The sequence below is a fragment of the Bubalus kerabau genome, chromosome 16 (assembly GCF_029407905.1).
Source record: "Bubalus kerabau isolate K-KA32 ecotype Philippines breed swamp buffalo chromosome 16, PCC_UOA_SB_1v2, whole genome shotgun sequence".
Taxonomy (NCBI): Eukaryota; Metazoa; Chordata; class Mammalia; order Artiodactyla; family Bovidae; genus Bubalus; species Bubalus kerabau.
Window position 1 is genome coordinate 56,909,913 of NC_073639.1, and position 20,635 is coordinate 56,930,547.

Sequence of the window (20,635 nt, forward strand, 5' to 3'; positions counted from 1 at the left end):
AGGAAAGCAGGGATTCCCCTAGCCTCAAATGCATGAGTCAGCAGGGAACCCGTTTGTGAAACTCCTATTTGTTCAGAACAACCAAACAACTCACATTTGTCCTTTGGTTCATTCATCCCATCAGCTTGATGCTGAAAGCTCAGTTTCTCTGTACACCAGTGCCGAATCAAATCTTGGAGACAGAGATTTGGGTGAAGTAGAAAAGAAAAGCTTTATTGTTTTGCCGGGCAAAGGGGGCTAAAAGCGGGCTAATGATTTCAAAACTGTGTGTCCCCACTTGGGGAAGATAGTGAGAAGTTTTACAGTAATTGTTCAAAGAGGAGGGCGTGATCAGCTTGCGGACGTTCTTCTGATGGGTTGGTGGTGAAGTAAGTGGGAGTCAGCACCATCAGCCTTCAAGTATGGTGTCCGCATGCTGGTGGGCACCATAACATCATTAATCATTAACGTCTCCCACCTGGAGGGGGTTTGGGTATCAGCAAAATGGCTCAAAGACATTGTCGTGTGTTTCTGCGATGGGGAAACAGGACCTTGCCCCAAGGCTGCTCTTGACTGTTTCTGCCTGGTGTGGCATCTCCTTCTTTCTCTAGTTAACAACTGCTTGAGTCTGCCCATTGGAACTCAGGGAAGTTTGTGGAGGCTGAATTAAAGCTGTTTTCTATAATCAAGGAAATGGGGGAAACAGAAAGTCCTTGTGCCCAGGAGCCCCACAGGGCCCTGCTTGGCATCAAGTTTTTATGTATTAAGCACCAACAGTGTGCTGTGGCATTCTGAGTGGTTGTGGAAACAGCAAGGAACACGTTCCCTGGGACCCTCTTCTCCTAGAACTTACATTCGCACTGGGGAGGTGGCCAGACAAGAGGTGAACAAATAAATGGAAAGGAAGCCTGGGATGACTGTGAGGACCATGAAGCCAACAAAGCAGGATGAAAGGCTAAAAAAGGCATGGTGCTGGGATGACTGGGATGTGACCAAGAGCTGAGCCATGAATGATGAGACAGAGCAAACAACGTGAGAATCTGGAGGAAGGGCATTCTAGGCAGAGGGGATGGTAAATGCAGAGGCCCTCGGTGTGTGAGTCTGCTAGTCTCCCAGAACTGCCATAACAAAGTAACACAAATTTGGTGGCTTAAAAAAAACAAAAACTTGAGATTTCCCTGGTGGTCCAGTGGTTAAGAATCCACCGTCCAATTCAGGGGACATGAAGGATTTAATTCCTGGTTGGGAAAGTAAGATCCCATGTGCCACCAGGCAACTAAGCCCACACTCTGCAACTAGAGAGAAGCCCATGCCCCACAACTAAGACCTGACACAGCTGAAAATGAAAATAGATGAATACTTGGGGAAAAAAGGCAAAATAGCATTCTCAGACAGTTCTGGAGCCCGGGAGTCCACATCACGGGGTCAGCAGGATTGATTACTTCTGGATGCTCTGAAGAGAATCCACCTCACTCCTCCTCACCTGCCTCACTCCTAGCTTCTATGGGCTATCAGGAATGTCCTTAACATTCCTGGGTCTGCAGACACATCACTCCAGTCTCTGCCTCCATCTTCACATTGTTATGGACCAGGATTCTTGGCCTTCTTAATCAACAGAAATTGATAAGTGGCCAGACAAGAAATTCAGGCAAGGCTTTATTAGGGCCCCTGTGGCACAAGGTGGGGAGTGAGAGCAAGTAACAGGTTCTCTTGCTGGCTTGCTCCTTGAAGAGGGGTGAGCTTGTTCCTTATATGGGGTGAAGGCAGGGTGTGATCAGGGGTCATTCCAGAGGGGTGGCTTAGATGGTTTGCAACCCCTTTCATGGTGATGTGTGCAGGGGGCATGCATATCACCCTGCTTTTGATCCCACCTCTTCAGAAGATGTCTTAGAAAGCATCACTAAGAACAAAGCTAGTGGAGGTGATGGAATTCCAGTTGAGCTATTTCAAATCCTGAAAGATGATGCTGTGAAAGTGCTGCACTCAATATGCCAGCAATTTTGGAAAACTCAACAGTGGCCACAGGACTGGAAAAGGTCAGTTTTCATTCCAATCCCAAAGAAAGGCAATGCCAAAGAATGCTCAAACTACCGCACAATTGTACTCATCTCACAGGCTAGTAAAGTGACGCTCAAAATTCTCCAAGCCAGGCTTCAGCAATATATGAACCATGAACTTCCTGATGTTCAAGCTGGTTTTAGAAAAGGCAGAGGAACCAGAGATCAAATTGCCAACATCCGCTGGATCATCGAAAAAGGAAGAGAATTCCAGAAAAACATCTATTTCTGCTTTATTGACTATGAAGCAACACAGTCCTTTGACTGTGTGGATCACAATAAACTGTGGAAAGTTCTGAAAGATATGGGAATACCAGACCACCTGACCTGCATCTTGAGAAACCTATATGCAGGTCAGGAAGCAACAGTTAGAACTGGACACGGAACAGACTTGTTCCAAATAGGAAAAGGAGTCCATCAAGGCTGTATATTGTCACCCGGCTTATTTAACTTCTATGCAGAGTACATCATGAGAAATGCTGGACTGGAAGAAGCACAAGCTGGAATCAAGATTTCCGGGAGAAATATCAATCACCTCAGTTATGCAGATGACACCACCCTTATGGCAGAAAGTGAAAAGGAACTAAAATATCCCACTCCCAGCACATATCGGAGGAGACTCAGATTTGGAAAGATACATGCACCCTAACGTTCACCACTATTCACAATAGCCAAGACATGGAAGCAATCCAAGTGTCCACCCATAGATGAATAGACAATTCAGTGTGCTGTGTACAATGGAATATTACTCAGCCATAAAAAATAACGAAATAATGCCATCTGCAGCAACATGGATGGACCTAGAGATTATTATATGAAGTGAAGTAAGTCAGACAGAGAAAGACAGATACTGTGGATAACATATGTGGAGTCTGAAATATGACACAGATGAACTTATTTATGAAACAGAAACAGACTCACAGACATAGCAAACAAATGTATAGTTACCAAGGCGAAAAGTGATGGGGGAGGGATAAATTAGGAATTTGGGATTATCAAATACAAACTACTTATTTACTATGTTTGCTAAGTCGCTTCAGTTGTGTCCGACTCTGTGCGACCCCAGAGACGGCAGCCCACCAGGCTCCCCCGTCCTTGGGATTCTCCAGGCAAGAACACTGGAGTGGGTTGCCGTTTCTTTATCCAATGCATAAAAGTGAAAAGTGAAAGTGAAGTCGCTCAGTCGTGTCCGACTCTTTGCGACCCCATGGACTGCAGCCTACCAGGCTCCTCCGTCCATGGGATTTTCCAAGAGTACTGGAGTGGGGTGCCATTGCCTTCTCCAATTTACTATGTTTACCTACGTATAAAGTGGATAAACAACAAGATCCTACTGTATAGCACAGGGAACTATATTCAATATCTTATAATAAACCATAATGGAAAAGAATATGTAGATCTATATGAATAACTGAATCACTTTGTTGTATATACTCAAAACTAACACAACATTGTAAATCAACTATACTTCCATTTGTAAAAAGAGAGAGAGAGCAGTCTCTTAAATCCTGTTTCCCTGTCCAGGAGAATGCCAACAGAGAGCAAGCACAACTTCCCTAAGCAGTACAGTGGTTAAAGACTCTACCCTTCCACTCCAGGGCATGGGTTCAGTTTCTGGTTGGAGAACTATTAATAAGATCCTACATGCTGCACAGTTCAGGCAAAAAATTAACAATAAAAAAATGAGCTCTTTGAGGAAGACGCAGTCGCTGCTGCAGCAGAACTCTGTACTGCCCGGTCCTGCTTCTGACTCACCACTGTTTGCTCTCGCCGAGGAACAAGTCGGTCAGGAAGCCACGCTGCAGCCATGGCTTTTAAAGACACCGGCAAGACTCCCGTGGAGCCCGAGGTGGCCATTCACTGGATTAGGATCACTCTCACCAGCCGCAATGTGAAGTCTCTGGAGAAGGTGTGTGCTGACTTGATCAGAGGCGCAAAGGAAAAGAATCTCAAAGTGAAAGGACCAGTTCGGATGCCTACCAAGACTCTGAGAATAACTACAAGGAAAACTCCTTGTGGTGAAAGTTCTAAGACTTGGGATTGATTCCAAATGAGGAGCCACAAGCAACTCATTGACCTGCACAGCCCTTCTTAAATTGTCAAGCAGATCACTTCCATCAGTATTGAGCCGGGAGTTGAGGTGGAAGTCACCATTGCCGATGCCTAAATCAACCTTTTTAATAAATCGATAATCAGTTGTTTAAAAAAAAAAAATGAGAGCAAGCAACAATGTTCTGGGCTAAACCAATAATATGGTCTATTCAGTCTCAAATTGTGTGTGATACAATATTTGTGTGTGTGTAACTCTAGGTATGCATGTTTGTGTATCTATATATGTATTGGAAGGGCCAGTCATCATCATTTATGCATCTCTGTTTCACTGATTTCTCTTTATTTTGGAGGATACCAGTTCTTGGGGGCATGAGCTCCATGAGTTTCACTCTCTGTTGGACTTCTGGCTAGCTGCCCCCAAACAACGTCTTCCAAGCTTCGGGAGATTAATTACCCCTATGTCCAGAACCATAAAATCAGGGGTACAAAATCGTGTTTGTTTCTGACTTTATGAACTCCTTTGCCTTTCCAAATTTATTAGCCTGCCTGCCCCAGGGCACCTTGCATGAAGGGAGGGGATATAAACTGCACCTGGTATAAACATGCCTTTTGGTTTAATATTCAAAACACTTCCTAACTATGGTCTATGGAACTTACAGCAAGCAGCTGCAATTCACAGACGGTCCCTCAGGCCCCAGCTCACTTCTTTCTTCCCCTGCTTTGCTTCTGTAATCAGTCTTTAGCTGAGGGATTTGACTAACAATGTGCCCTGGTGAAGCACTGCTGCTGCTGCTGCTGCTGCTAAGTCGCTTCAATCGTGTCCGACTTTGTGCGACCCCATAGACGGCAGCCCACCAGGCTCCCCCGTCCCTGGGATTCTCCAGGTAAGAACACTGGAGTGGGCTGCCATTCCCTTCTCCAATGCATGAAAGTGAAAGTGAAGTCGCTCAGTCGTGTTCGACTCTTCACGACCCCATGGACTGCAGCCTACCAGGCTCTTCCATCCATGGGATTTTCCAGGCAAGAGTACCGGAGTGGGGTGCCATCGCCTTCTCCACGGTGAAGCACTAAGTACTGGCAATTGGCCATTTACAAATCAATGGAGATATGAGTCATCTCCTGCTCCCCCATCTTTTAGTTAAAATTGATGACTTTTTCAAATTGGAAAGAAATTTTTGATGAAATTCTTTAGTGGTTGAAGCTGGGCTGTTTGTGTTACTGGAAATTCCTTTCTCTCTCTCTCATAGCATGGAAAGATGCTTTACTGTAATTGTTTAACTCCAGGTACTTATGGATGAAGTAACCGAGATACACTTATATTAACTTGAAAAAGAAAAAGAGAAGAAATATTGTGATATATCTCACAGAAACTAACAGAGAATTAAATCAGGCACGGGCAGACCCAGGAGACCAGTTCACAGCTCTTCACTCCAGCCCTTAACCATAGACACGAGTCAACCCTCAATACCTGTGTCTTTCAGGTCAGATTCTCATTCGAGAGAATCTGATTGGTCCCAAACCACATTTTATAAAAGGGTCAGGAGGACAACCATCAGCAGCAGCTATGTAAAGTCTCTTTTTTTTCTTCTAGTTTTACGCAGATATAATTGACACACAGCACTGCAGAAGATTATGGTGTACAGCATAATGATCTGACTCACATACATCATGAAATGATGACCAGAATAAGTTTAGTGAAGATCCATCATCTCATATAGATACAAAATTAAAGAAATAGGAAAAAATGCTTCCTGTGATTAAAGCTTTAGGATTTATTTCCTTAACAGCTTTCGTCTATAACACAGAGCAGTGTTAATTATATCTATGCTGTTGTACATCACATCCTAGGAGTTATTTATCTTATAACTGGATGTTTATACCCTTTAACTATCTTCATCCAATTTCTCCATCCCCACCCCTACTTCTGCTGCTGCTGCTGCTGCTGCTAAGTCACTTCAGTCGTGTCTGACTCTGTGCGACCCCATAGATGGCAGCCCACCAGGCTCCCCTGTCCCTGGGATTCTCCAGGCAAGAACACTGGAGTGGGTTGCCATTTCCTTCTCCAATGCATGAAAGTGAAAAAATAAAGTGAAGTCGCTCAGTCGTGTCCGACTCCTAGTGACCCCATGGACTGCAGCCCACCAGGCCCCTCCGTCCATGGGATTTTCCAGGCATGGATACTGGAGTGGGGTGCCATTGCCTTCTCTGACCCCTACCTCTAGTAACCACTAAAGGGTATTTTTGTTTATCATTATTTCTGAAAAATATTTTTACTTATTTATTTGGCTGTGCCAGGTCCCAGCTGCAGCATGCAGGATGTTTAGTTGTGGCATGTGAACTTGTAGTTAAAACACGAAGGACCTAATTCCTTGACCAGGGATGGGACCCAGGACCCGTGCGTTGGGAGCATGGAGTCTTAGTCGCTGGACCACCTGGGAAGTCCCAAAGGGGTATTTTAAAACTACTGTTTATGTTAAGACATGGTTTTTGGCAACTGTTCCTACAATAACATTTCAGACCACCATCTAGTTCACTCATTTAAAAAGCATGTTTGTGCCTTCAGCAAAGTCGATCTCGGTTCTCTTGCTTCCAAAATTTCTGGGGAACACAGAGGTAATCAGCCAACCTTGAGGAAGAAACAACAGTTCACATTGTCCCATACCCAAACAGATATGGATCTCCAGATGAGTTCTAGAGCCCTTCTTAAGGCCTTCCCAGAAATTTAAAATCTTTGTAATGTTATATGTTACTTAATAAACTTAAGTCCAAGAAATATCCTTTGGCAGGCTCAGCTGTGGTGAATACCTGGCCGTGACACTCTGTTCACTGTTTTGCATCTTCCATGACAGCTGAAATGTGGCTCTTGTGCAGCCAGTGCTGGCTTCTCTTGGGGCTCAAATTTAAGACTTGGTCATTCTCTGTCTCTTCAGTGAGAAGAGGTTTGCATGTGGCATTACAAACATCAGGCCTGATCACAATCTCACGATCCTGTCCTATGAAAGGCAAGCACTTCTGGGCTCTTAACAAATATTGATATACTGGGTGTTCTGGCCACACCCTGAGAGGGATTCACAGGCATGAGTGGGCATTGGGAACAGTACATGACATTCCCAGTGCAACTGCAAAGAAGAGAAAACAATTGCCTACTGATGTTAACATCATGAGAAATGCTGGGCTGGGTTAAGCACAAGCTGGAATCAAGATTGCCGGGAGAAATATCAATCACCTCAGATATGCAGATGACATCACCCTTATGGCACAAAATGAAGAAGAACTAAAGAGTCTCTTGATGAAAGTGAAAGAGGAGAGTGAAAAAGTTGGCTTAAAACTCAACTTTCAGAAAACTAAGATCATGGCATCTGATCCCATCACTTCATGGCAAATAGATGGGGAAACAATGGAAACAGTGACAGACTTTATTTTTGGGGATTCCAAAATCACTGCAGATGGTGAGTGCAGCCATGAAATTATAAGATGCTTGCTCCTTGGAAGAAAAGTTATGACCAATCTAGATAGCATATTAAAAAGCAGAGACATTACTTTGCCAACAAAGGTCCATCTAGTCAAAGCTAAGGTTTTTCTAGTAGTCATGTATGGATGTGAGAGTTGGACTATAAAGAAAGCTGAGCGCCAAAGATGCCGGGGTCCAGCCCCCGCTGATCCATGGAGTTCGAAGCGGGGACGGCGTCGGCGAGGATCAGGATACAATAGCTTCAGTTAGATATTAATTAGAGATATAAAGAGTTATAGAATAAGGATAGCTCAGTAGGAAAATTCAGTGGAGAAAAGAGGCTGAGTAGCTTGGTTTACGCAGGAGACCAATAAAACTTCAAGACAAGAAGTTTGCACCACTTACATAGGCCGCAGGCGTCCTTCCGTTCTCCCGAAGGAGAGGAGACACTGAGGCCTCCCCGGTCGGATCTTAGAAGCCCAGGCATAATTAGTAAGCATGGTGGGTTCCGCGCTCCAGATGGAGACTCAGCCAGAGTGAGAGAGAGAGAGACATGCGGAGACCAGTCTTTCGAGGAACTGATCCCAAATCTTTATTTTCCATGGTCTACTTTTATACACTGAGGTGTTATACAAAAGTCACACGGGGTCAGCAGTCCTGACTTTTATCAAAGTCAGGTGCTTCACACAAATGTATACAGAGGTCTTAGGGGTGTTACATCATCTTCTGGCCAGGGGGCCTGCTGACAATTTATGACCCTCTCCTTGTGACAGCGGTCAGTCAACCAGGACACTTATTTCTCCAGGGGTGATTATTCTTAAAACAGACGCCACCCAAATAAAGTTACATTGCTATAGGGTGAGGGTGTAGTGGGTTTTAGTTAAGGAAAGAATTTACTTAGCCTAAGGTCTAACGTGATTTACATCAAAGGTTAATACTTATTTCTTCTATATATTCATTAATGTGTGTAAGGGCAGGGGATATGGAGACTTAGCAACAAACATTGGCTCAACAAATGAAAAACCCTTCACCAATACAATTTCTAATCAGCCCACTATAATTATACTAATGGTTTTCTAACTTTTCTAAGGAACCTGTTTTTAGAAGGTTTAAAGCATCTCATGCCTCTCACAGTTGGGAGGCTCTGAGCAATCACATGTGGCCGGACAAGCCTGTCAGGCAGGCTAGAGAACTTTCAGAGGAGTTTGTACGTTGAAACACTCTTGTCACGCCCAGGAGTTTTTATTAACTGGAGCTCTAAGTTAACTCCTTCTCCGAAAGAGGTGGTGGGGGACAGCCCCCCGTAAAGTCAGAGGTGTAGGTGAGAGCATAAAGTAGTAAAGTAGGCAGGCTCTGGTTATGGGGGTAGATGCTTGAGGATTTCCAGGGGGACTCCTGAGGCTCGATCCAGCCTTTGCGTATGTCGAGCCTCCTTCCTCATGACCTTTGTCACGGGCGGAGTGCCTCACGCCGGCCCCCAACACAAAGAATTGATGTTTTTGAACTGTGGTGTTGAAGAAGACTCTTGAGAGTCCCTTGGACTGCAAAGAGATCCAACCAGTCCATCCTGAAGGAAATCAGTCCTGAATATTCACTGGGAGGACTGATGCGGAAGCTGAAACTCCAATACTTTGGCCACCTGTGTGAAGAACTGACTCACTGGAAAAGACCCTGATGCTGGGAAAGATTGAAGGTGGGAGGAGAAGGGGATGACAGAAGATGAGATGGTTGGATGGCATCACCAACTCAATGGACATGAGTTTGGGTAAACTCTGGGAGTTGGTGATAGACAGGGAGGCCTGGCATGCTGCAGTCCATGGGGTCGCAAAAAGTCGGACACAACTGAGCGACTGAACTGAACTGAACTTAACTGATGTTAACAGATTGAAAAACACAGGGTTTCTTTTCAGCAAGCTTACAGAACATCCCTTCTTTGGAATACAATGCTTCGGTCAGGAAAATGGTATTGATTTAATTTTTTATTTCAGTCAAAGAACACAAGACAAAGATAGACTCAATCAGAGAGGGGCTTTAGTTCCCTGACCAGGGATTGAACCCACACCTCTTGCATTGGCAGCATGAAGCCTTTAACCCTAACCCCATTCATCATCATTTGATTGCCATAAATTATTATATCTAAGATTTGCTCCATGCCATCTGCCAGACACTACTCTATTTTCCATGGATGATCTCATTTCATCCTTTCAATAACTTCATAGGGTAGGTGCTCTTTCATTTCACAGATAAGGGAACTAAGGCCCAGGGAGTCTGAATAATTTGCCCATGGTCATACAACCTGTAAGAGATGAGCCAAACGTAGGCATGTGTGAGGGCACAATGTTTGAGGGAACAAATGTAGGCAGTCTGACTTCAGAGTCTTTGCCTTTAAAAGTTCTGGAAAAACACAAAGTGAGAGATGAGCAATATGAACTGTAAAAAGTAGGGTGAATGCTTTGGCCCATTAGGGCTCAATATTTCTGGAACTTTTCAAGTTGTCCTACCAAGAGGGATCTCCCAGGTCCAGACTGAGCTCATGTACTTAAGCTTCCAGGGACAGTACCTGGCACTAAAGGGACCAATAAATGTTAGTTTCCCTTCTTCCAAAGCTAACGGGTCATTGCGTTCTTTCTTCCTTGTTGAAGATTCTTCTCGTCTTTCTAATAAAGCTACCATCTGACAAGGAGGCAGGTCAAGGATGTTCAGTGCAGCAGCTTTTGTAATAGTGGAAACCAGGAGACAACCTAAGTGTCCATTAGGAGGGGAACAGATAAACACCAGCACAGGCACCCATCGGAATACTACATAGCAGGGAAGGAAAAAAGTGGACAAGAGTTACTTTCGTCAACAGAGCTAAACCTAGAGCAGAACATCTAGAGCCTAAAGCAAGCTGCCAAAAGATTTGTGCAACGTGATAACATTGTTGTAAATGTTTAAAACACGCTGAACAAGATAACATGGATTTTGGAAGCATTGATATGTAATAAAACAAAAATCATGGATGAGGATGCATAGCAACTGCAGGATACAGATGACCTCTGTAGAAGGAAGGAGGGAGATTTGATGGAGGCGAGGCCTCAATTGTTTCTGTAATATTTTACATTTTTTTTTTAGAAGAACAATCTGCAATTGTCCTTCAAAGGCAGAATGGCTAAACAGCCTGTAGTTTCTTTTTCGGGCGATGAAAATGTTTGGGAATTAGAGAGAGGTGTTGGTTGTACAACACTGAAAATGTACTGCTGCTGCTAAGTTGTTTCAGTCGTGTCCGACTCTGTGTGACCCCAGAGACGGCAGCCCACCAGGCTCCTCTGTCCCTGGAATTCTCCAGGCAAGAACACTGGAGTGGGTTGCCATTTCCTTCTCCAATGCATGAAAGTGAAAAGTGAAAATGAAGTTGCTCAGTCGTGTCCAACTCTTAGCGACCCCATGGACTGTAGCCCACCACGCTCCTACATCCATGGGATTTTCCAGGCGAGAGTATGGGAGTGGGGTGCCATTGCCTTCTCCAGGATGTAGAAAATGTACTAAATGCCACTAAACTTTTCACTTTAAAATGGTTCATTTCATGTTATATGAGTTTCATGTGATTAAAAAAAAAAAGAAGAACTGCTGCAAATCTATAGAGTAACTGTCCCTCTTCTCTAGCTCACCCTGTCTCCCATCCTTCATTCTCTGTCCCCAGTCCTCTTCTGGGTCAGGCAAGATCCCTACCCCAGAGGCAGTGATCTGTGAATGGAATTAGGGTGGGATGCTAGGTCTGAGGGGCATCCCTGGTGACTCAGATGGTAAAGAGTCTGCCTGCAATGCGGGAGGCCCAGGTTCGATCCCTGGGTCAGGAAGATCCCCCAGAGAAGGGCATGTCAACCCACTCCAGTATTCTTGCCTGGAGAAGCCCACGGACAGAGAAGCCTGGTGAACCACAGTCCATGAGGTTGCAAAGAATTGGACATGACTGAGCGGCTAACGCACACACACACACACACACACACATACACACACACAAGGTCTGAGCCAGCATCCTTTGTGATTTCTTATCATCTGTAGCCTGGGTAGTTCTCATATAAACATTTTCCTCACTCTTAAAACCCCGTGGAGAAAGATCACCAGCTGCTGTTTGAAGCACGTCTGAGGGTGGTTGTCAGGTTGAAATGAAGTCTCTTCCACAAACTGAAAATGGTTGTACATTGAAGTTATTGCTTACAAGATCTCAGAGATGCCATAAAAGAATATTTGAAAAATTCTGAGTCATTTTTGTGTTTGAAATGAAAACTGAGTAATTTCTGACTCTGGCTTCCAGAGGGCTTGGAGGGGACATGTTTTATTTCCTCATCTTCCCTTGTCACTGATGGGAGCTGATGTCCTCATACCCTAGAAACAACCCAGTGGTCCCACTGCCTCCCAAGCAGCTTCTAACTTGCTGGTGATATCTCTGGGGAATCCTGGTCCCTCTGGCTGGGGAGCTCCTGTCTCCTACCTGTTCTTATCCCAACCTCTTTCCAGAGCCCAGCCAGTTTTGTTTCAGGTCCTTCAATGAACCACACTGGAATCAAAGCAAGCTTAAGAGGAAATAAGACAGCACACAAACCCTGGTGTCTGTTATGAGCTGATTTGTGTCCCCTTCAAATTCCCATGTTGAAGTCCTAGCCTCCAGTACCTCATAATGTGACTGCATTTGAACAAGGGGTCTTCAAAGTGGTAATTAAAGTGAGGTGGAATTAGGGGTGGGGCCCTAATCAGATAGGACTGGTGTCTTTATAAAAAGGGGAGGTTTTTGTTTCTTTAGATTCCACATCTAAGAGATACCATATATTTCTTTTTCTGTCTGACTTCACATAGTATGATCATCTCTAGGCCCATCCATGTTGCTGCAAATGGCATTATTTCATTCTTCTTAATGGCTGAGTAATATTCCACTGTATATATGTAGCACCACAACTTCTTCTGTAGGATCTAAAAAGACACAAATGAACTTATTTATAAAACAGAAACATACTCACAGACTTAGAGAATGAACATATGGTTACCAGCCGGGAAGGATGGGGGGAAGGGATAAAGAGTTTGGGATTAACATGCACACATTGCTATATTTAAAATGAAAAACCAGTAGGCAAAAAAATTTAAAAATAAAAAAAAATAAAAAGAGATTATGACACAGACATGCACAGAGGGAAGACCATGTGAGCACCCGGGGGAAGTTGGCCATCTGCAAAGCTAGGGAGAGGCCTCAGAACAAATAACCCTGTCAACGCCTTGGACTTCTGGCCATCAGAACTGTGCGAAACATTTTTTTTAAAAACCTTTTTTAAATGGTTTAAAAAAAAAAAAGAGTTGTTTTATAGTGGCCCAAACAAACTCAGAGCATCTGGTTATCTTTGTCCTATGCCTCCGTTTTGGCCAGTGGGTTTGGAGCTTGGCTGGAATGCCTTAGGCGTTTATTTAAAACCACTTATCCCCTATTAATTTGAATAGGATTTCACATAAGACCTGCTGTGCTACAAAGCAGACAAATTCAACTATAGAGAAAGCAGAACAATATCATTAAAGACAGGTTGAATTTTCATAGGCCAACATGATCCAACTGCTTTGTCTTAATACATATCTTTTGTTTAATGATGGAAACCAACTCAAAATTCATTAAAATTCATGTTTAAAAAAAATGAATGAGAGAAAAAAAATCACACTGTCCTCTAGGGTTCCCATAAAAGCTGACATTTAATTCATGATTTCAAAAACAAAATTTTTTAAAAAACCTACTAAAATAACTATAGTCCACCCAGAAAAAAACTGCTGAATAGTCTTATCTACTGTTATTATTTCTAATAGAGTATTCACATAAAACTCCTAAAAATTATCCTTCTAAAACAAAAACTGATTTGTCCTTCTTTTCCTATCTTAAAAGTCTTCAATTATCAAAAGAAGAGGGTTTGGGGCTTCTCTGGTGATCCAGTGGTTAAGACTCCCAATTCAGGGGGGCTGGGTTCCAACCTTGGTTAAGGAACTAGATCCCCCCATGCCGCAATGAAGATCCTGTGTGCCACAACTAAAACCTGGCACAGCCAAAAAAAAAAAGAATAAAGTTTCAACTCAGCACAGTCTTTGCTGCCAGGCAACCTGGTACCAACAAGATTGGATGTGGATGTGAAAGAGAACAGCCTTTGGAATCAGATGCTCCTGGACTGACATTCCAGCTTTCCCACTCATTGGCTAGGTGCTACGGATGCAGAGCATGAAAGAAGTCCCGGGCCTAGGACCCTTACAGATATGAATACATTTTATATTGAGATATACTGCAAGGAGATCCAACCAGTCCATTCTGAAGGAGATCAGCCCTGGGATTTCTTTGGAAGGAATGATGCTAAAGCTGAAACTCCAGTACTTTGGCCACCTCATGTGAAGAGCTGACTCATTGGAAAAGACTCTGATGCAGGGAGGGATTGGGGGCAGGAGGAGAAGGGGACGACAGAGGATGAGATGGCTGGATGGCATCACTGACTCGATGGACATGAGTCTGAGTGAACTCCGGGAGTTGGTGATGGACAGGGAGGCCTGGTGTGCTGCAATTCATGGGGTCGCAAAGAGTCGGACATGACTGAGCGACTGGACTGAACTGACTGATACTTCTCATGCTATAAAATTCATCTTTTCTTTTTTTAGTTAATTTAAGGAAATGGCAACTCAGTCCACTATTCTTGCCTGGGAAATCTCATGGACAGAGGAGCCTGGAAGGTTAGTTTTTAGGGTCGCAAGAGTGAGACATGACTGAGTGACTAAACCACCACCACCATTTTGTGGACTAGCTCGTGTACTTTCTTATATTCTTACAGTCAAGAGACTTTCTTTCAGATACATTCCTAAAAGGCCCGAGAATGATAGGAGAGCAAGAACACATGATTCAAGCTCCTGTCCAGACCCTTCACCTGTCTTTCCCATTGAGGAAAAAGCCAGCACTTCCCCTCTATCTCAACAGCGTAGTGATCAGTCCTGATAAGAGTGAAATAAAATGGAATCTAGGAGAAAGAACCAGCTGGCAGAGGGAAGCCTGAGAAACTTCCAAGAGAGACTGTCTGCAGCTGATTCTGGCAGCTGCAGCAGGTCCCCTGGCTGCATGGTCAGTGGCTGCATGCTGGCAGTGGTGACCGTGGTATCCTGGGTCATAGGCTGGCTCCTGACACAGACTGGATTCCCAGCCACCCAACCAAGACACATGCAATTCCCTGAGGTCTCTGCCCTCCAGCCCTCAACCACAGTTCAACCAGGGACATTGACTAAAAACAGATACTGACACTCAATCTTAGCCAAGAGGCCACAAAATGATAAATTCATTCTGTTAAAGTACAGTTCAACTATTTTTTGGAATATCCACAAACTTGTACAAACACCACCACTCCACCCATCCATTTCAGGGGGCTCGGGTTCGATCTCTGGTGTGGGAACTAAGATCCCGTATGCTGTGTGGCATGGCCAAAATAAGTAAATAATAAATAAAGTAATTATAAAAAGGTTCACTGAGTTCCAGACTGGTCTGATGAGATAAAAGTCCAATGTGGTCGCATTCTGGTAAAATTCCCAAATCTTAAAGATAAACATAAGTGCCAAGTGGAAAGCAGAAGATATTCATGAAGGAAAAAAATCGACTGGAATTGGATTTTTATCTAAGCTATGGAAAGATGACAGAGAGGAGAGAGAAAGGACATCAACCCAAGAATCCTCTATCTAGTTTCCAAAATACTTTCCATCTATTGTGGTAAAAGGAGAATAGTCAAGGATTCAGAGACTTTAACTCCCAGGACTCCGTCTGTGGAAACAACTTGAGAAAAGACTAACCAAACTACAACTGAACCTGAAAGGAAAATTGAAAAAAAAAAAAAAGAGAGAAGAAAAAAAAAAAAAAAAAAGAGAAAACAATGTTAAGAATGTAGGCATGGGATATCTTACATCTAAGTGGATCCAGGGACTTCCCTGGTGGTCCAGTAGTAAAGATTCACCTTCTAATGCAGAGGGTGAAGGATTGATCCCTGGTCAGGGAGCTAAGATCCAATATGCTTCATGGCCAAAAAAACAAATAAACATAAAACAGAGCAATATTATAACAAATTCAATAGATTTTTTTTTAAATGGTTCATGTTAAAAAAAGGAAAAAACTTAAAAGATTAAGGGGATCCAGAGAGGGATTTGTGTAACAGAAAAGGACTCTTGAAACCACATGGACATCCCCTATGGGTTCTGTTGTTTAGTTGCTAAGTTGTGTCCAACTCTTTGCAACCCCATGGACTGTAGCCTGCCAGGCTCCTCTGTCCATGGATTTTCCAGGCAAAAATTCTGGAGTGGATTGCCATTTCCTTCTTCAGGGGATCTTCCTGATCCAAGGTTCGAACTCATGTCTCCTGTGGCTCCTACATTGGCAGGCAGATTCTTTACCACTGAGCCACCAGGGAAGCCCAAGGGAGCTCTAAGAAATACTAAATTATTTCAACCAAATTTCAGAGATTGGCGAGTAGGGGGCGGGGAAGTGTTTCACAGGTCTCAGTGGGGAACATGGGGAAGGAGAGGAGGAAAGACAGCAAGTGAAGTGGTCTACAGGTCTCATCTGGGAGGGCTGAGGGAGAAGAAGAGGAAATAGATTAGGAGCTGGGAGGACCATGCCCCTCATTGTGGGTCATGGTGAATTATATGTCTCTGATGATCACATCAAGGAAATTCACATGAAGGAAATGGGGAGCTCTCCTTAACCAAGCCTGGGAACTCAGAAGAGAAGAAAGAAAAGAAGGGTATTTGACTATGTAAACTTTAAAATGTTTTATGTGACAAGGGATACCAAAAATAAAGCCAGTGCAAATGATGGAGCTGGAAAAATATTTGTAATACAAATAATAGTCACCAACCATGGTTGCCTAATTTACTGGGTGCCAGGCACCATCTTATTGACCTGCATTAACTCCTTTGTGTCTAGAACCACAGTGGGAGGTAGGAATTATGATATTGATGATGATTGCTACTTTATAGATGAGAAAACTGGGGCGTAACAAAGTTGAATGACTTGCAGAGGTCACACAGCCAGTCAGGGGCTAAGTTCTGATGCGACCCTTGGCAGCCTGCCCCAGAGAAGGATGGTCTTAATCACTTCTCTGCAATTAAGCCAAAGGCCAAATGGATACTATCTAAAAAGCTTTCATGGAGACTTCCTTGGTGGTCCAGTGGTTAAAATCTGGGCTTCCACTGCAGGGGGCCCAGGTTGGATCCCTGGTCAGGAAACTAGATCCCACATGATACAACTAAACATCCCACATGCTGCAACAAAGACAGAGGATCCCGTGTGCTTCAGCTAAGACCTGGGGCAGCCAAATAAATAAATACCCATTGCTTTCTCCTGTTAGACATATCGTCTTTTTTTTTTTTTTAGAGATTTTTTTTTAATGTGGGCCATTTTTTAAGTCTTTATTGAATTTGTTACAGTACTGCTTCTGTTTTATGTTTTGTTTTTTGATGGAAAGGCATGTGGGATCTTTGTTCCCTGACCAGGGACCAAATCCACAGCCCCTGTACTGGAAGGTGAAGTCTTAACCACTGGACTGCCAGGGAAGTCCCTAGACACATCATCTTACAAAAAGAAAGCAAGCCAGTTCTGTACAAATTAAATGGATTAATGTTTTTTTAAAAAAGAGCTTTTACAAATTGACCTGAACAAGACAAACAACAAAGACGGAAATGGACTTTAGATTATGAACAGATTACTTATAGAGGAGCAAAACCAAACGGTCAACAAATGAATATAAAGCTCTTTAAATTGCACAGTGGTCAGAAGAGTGGAGATTAAAGAAGCAATGAAACAGTGCATCCATCAGACTGATTGATGTAACTAAAACAAGCTATGCTGTCAAGTACTGGCAGGAATATGGAGAAAAGGGTACATGTAGAGTTTCGTGACCATTTGGGAAAGCAATCTGGCAACATCTGTTAAAATGGAAACTAAACCCTTTGACCCATTAATCCCACTCATGGGAATCCATCCCAAAGAAATAAAAATACCAAAACTTAGGGACAAGGATGTTTATTAGAGCATTGTGGGGTGTTTTTTTTTGTTGGTTTTTTTGTGGTAGGAAACTGGCCACAAAAGGAAAAGGGAAATGATGGAATAAATGATGCTCTACCCACCCTATATATATTGTAATAAAATTGATCAGTGTCTGCAACCTGGCAGCCTGCAAGCCCCGAAGCCTGGCAGATGTGTTTTTGGTGAGCCAGCAACGTTTTTATAAATTCCTGCAGGCTTCTGAGTCTAGGACCCCCTGCAAATGTTTTCACTAGACACAAAGTCTGTCCTTGAAAGGGCCACAGTACACAAACAAATATGTGGTATATGTGAGGTATTACCCTTTTATGGGGTGAAGCCAGGGGGCAGGTATTGGTGAGGATGTGGAGAAATTGGAGCCCTCATATATTGCTGGTATGAATGTAAAATGGTGCTACCACTGTGGAGAGCAGTTTCACGGGTTTTTGATAAGTTAAACATAGAGTTACTATAGGAACCCAGCAATTCCACGCCTATGACTATATCCAAACGAACTGAATGGATGTTCAAACAAACACTTGAACACAAATGGTCATAGCAACACTACTCACAATATTCAAAATGTGGAAACAACTCAAAAGTCCATCAGCAGACGAATGGATAAACAAATGTGGTCCATCCATCTGAACATACAATAGAATATTATTCAGCCATAAAAAAGGAATAAAGTGGGACTTCCCTGGCAGTCCTGTTGTTAAGGTTCCATGTTTCCACTGCAGAGGACATGGGTTATATCCCTGGTCCAGGAAGATCCTACATTCCATGGGGCAACTGGTACACCACAACTACTGAGGCTCTCGCACCCTAGAGCCTGTGCTCTGAAACAAGAGAAGCCCATGCACCACAACCAGAGAGTAGCCTCTTCTCCCCACAACTAGAGGAAGTCTGCACCCAGCAACTAAGACCCAGCGCAGCCAAAAATAAATGGGCAAATATTTTTTAAAAGGTTATGATGAGTGGTAGAGGCCAGACATAAAAGACCACTTCAGTTTAGTTCAGTTCAGTCACTCAGTCGTGTTCAACTCTTTGCGACCCCATAAATCACAGCACGCCAGGCCTCCCTGTCCATCACCAACTCCCAGAGTTCACCCAAACTCATGTCCATCGAGTCAGTGATGCCATCCAGCCATCTCATCCTCTGTTGTCCCCTTCTCCTCCTGCCCCCAATCCCTCCCAGAATCAGGATCTTTTCCAATGAGTCAACTCTTTGCATGAGGTGGCCAAAGTACTGGGGTTTCAGCTTCAGCATCAGTCCTTCCAATGAACACCCAGGACTGATCTCCTTTAGAATGGACTGGTTGGATCTCCTTGCAGTCCAAGGGACTCTCAAGAGTCTTCTCCAACACCACAGTTCAAAAGCATCAATTCTTTGGCGCTCAGCTTAGTTCACTTATTTCAAGGCAAATCCATAGAGACAGAAAGTAGATTAGTAGTGTCCAGGACCTGGGGGGTTGGGGTGGGAGTTGTGGGAGAATCAGTTCAGTTTAGTCGCTCAGTCATGTCTGACTCTTTGCGACCCCATGGACTGCAGCAGGCCAGGCTTCCCTGTCCATCACCAACTCCCAGAGCTTGCTCAAACTCAAGTCCATCAAGTCAGTGATGCCATCCAACCATCTCATCCTCTGTCGTCCCCTTCTCCTCCTGCCTTCAATCTTTCCCAGCATCAAGGTCTTTTCCAATCAATAGGCCTGTTTAATAAATAGGTTTGGGGTTTTTGTTTGGGGTGATGCAAAAATTCTGGAATGAGATCGTGGTATTGGTTGCACAACATTGTGAATGCAGTTAATGCAGTTTTAAAATAGTTAAAGTGGGTTCCCCAGGTGGCGCTAGCGGTAAAGAACCTGCCTGTCCATGCAGGAGACATAAGAGACATGGGTTCAATCCCTGGGTTGAGAAGATCCCCTGGAGAAGGGCATGGCCACCCACTCCAGTATTCCTACCTAGAGAATTCCATGGCCAAAGGAGCCTAGTGGGCTACAGTTCATAGGATCACAAAGAATAGGACAACTGAAGCAACTGAGCAAGCGCACACATGTTATACATATATTTTATCACAATAAGAAAAAATTCACAGAGCAGGACAATTATTAAAAACATTTTTTAAAGTCTGAAAAGGTAACCAGGGAAGAGGCAATAAAGGAAAAGGGGTTGAGAACTACTGGAATAAAGACTAGTCTACGGGGACTTCCCTGGTGGTTCAGTGGCTAAGACTGGGCTCCCAATGTGGGCACTTGGGTTGGATCCCTGGTCAGGGAACTAGATCCCACAGCCACAACTGAGAGTTGCTGGCATGCCACAACAAAGACTGAAGATCCCATGGGCCACAACTAAGACCCAGCACAGCCAAATAAATAAATAGAGACTAGTCTGTGCTTCAGCAGGGAGAAGGCAATGGCACCCCACTCCAGTACTGTTGCCCAGAAAATCCCATGGATGGAGGAGCCTGGTGGGCTGCAGTCCATGGGGTCGCTAAGAGTCAGACACGACTGAGCAACTTCACTTTCACTTTCCACTTTCCTGCATTGGAGGAGGAAATGGCAACCCACTCCAGTGTTCTTGCCTGGAGAATCCCAGGGACGGAGAAGCCTGGTGGGCTGCAGCCCATGGGGTCGCACAGAGTCGGACATGACTGAAGCGGACATGACACAGCAGCAGCTGTGCTTCAGCATAGTAAAGATCATCAGCCTCAAGGAAAACCTAAACAGTTCACCTTAAAAACAAAACAAAACAAAACAGTGAGAGGGGCTTCCCTTGCGTCCAGTGGTTAGGATTCCAAACTTTCACGCCGTAGCCCAGGTTCAGTCCCTGGACAGGGAGTTAAGATCCCACAAGATGCTCAGCACAACCAAATAAATAAATAAAACAGTGAGGGATATTGTAAGTCCTTGCGGTAAGCCAGCCTCCTTTTCTCTTTCTAATCCAGGATTTGGGGTGTGTTCTTTAACAGCCCACAAGGCTTTGAGTTTAAGCATTGTTCCTTGTCCAACTTTTGTCCGACTGTGTTACTTGGGAACTTCTGGGTTACCTGAG

General features: G+C 44.0%; 1 pseudogene; it reads left to right on the forward strand.

The window, feature by feature from the left end:
- The first annotated feature begins 3,791 nt into the window (after positions 1-3,791).
- On the forward strand, positions 3,792-4,250 carry LOC129629901 (40S ribosomal protein S20-like; annotated as a pseudogene).
- The last annotated feature ends 16,385 nt before the right edge of the window (positions 4,251-20,635 follow it).